The sequence below is a fragment of the Propithecus coquereli genome, unplaced genomic scaffold, assembly GCF_000956105.1.
Source record: "Propithecus coquereli isolate 6110/MARCELLA unplaced genomic scaffold, Pcoq_1.0 Scaffold112, whole genome shotgun sequence".
Taxonomy (NCBI): domain Eukaryota; kingdom Metazoa; phylum Chordata; class Mammalia; order Primates; family Indriidae; genus Propithecus; species Propithecus coquereli.
This window is the reverse complement of record NW_012135192.1, coordinates 3,652,597-3,653,092: the sequence shown is the minus strand read 5'-3', so window position 1 is coordinate 3,653,092 and position 496 is coordinate 3,652,597.

Sequence of the window (496 nt, the reverse complement as noted above, 5' to 3'; positions counted from 1 at the left end):
CAAGTAGCTGACAATGCCATTTCAAACGGCATTGAAATTGGACATTGCCAAAATCACTGCTAAGTGATTTTCAAATGGCAAATATTGGGGGGAAGTGGCTGATTGTGTAGGAAACAAGTAACATTCAAACACGACATGCTGACCATGAAGATGTGGAGACTATTATACATGTTCAAGGCTATTATAAACAGAATTAATGTGACTAATTCCTTCTCCTTCCCACCATACAGTTGTTATTTTGCAGAACATTTTCAAAGCAGGTTGTTGACATCAAGACACTTCACGCCTAAATACTTCCATATGCATCTCCTAAGAGTCTCCTACCTAACCTAGATACCATTATCACAAAAAAGACAATTAACAATTGTTCCCTAATACCATCTAACACATAGTCTGCATTCAAATTTCCAAGCACTCCTTCTTTTAGAAAACTCACTCTACATCCTATCAACTATATTAAAATGCACCTACAATACTGTAAAGTTTTTCTGAAAAA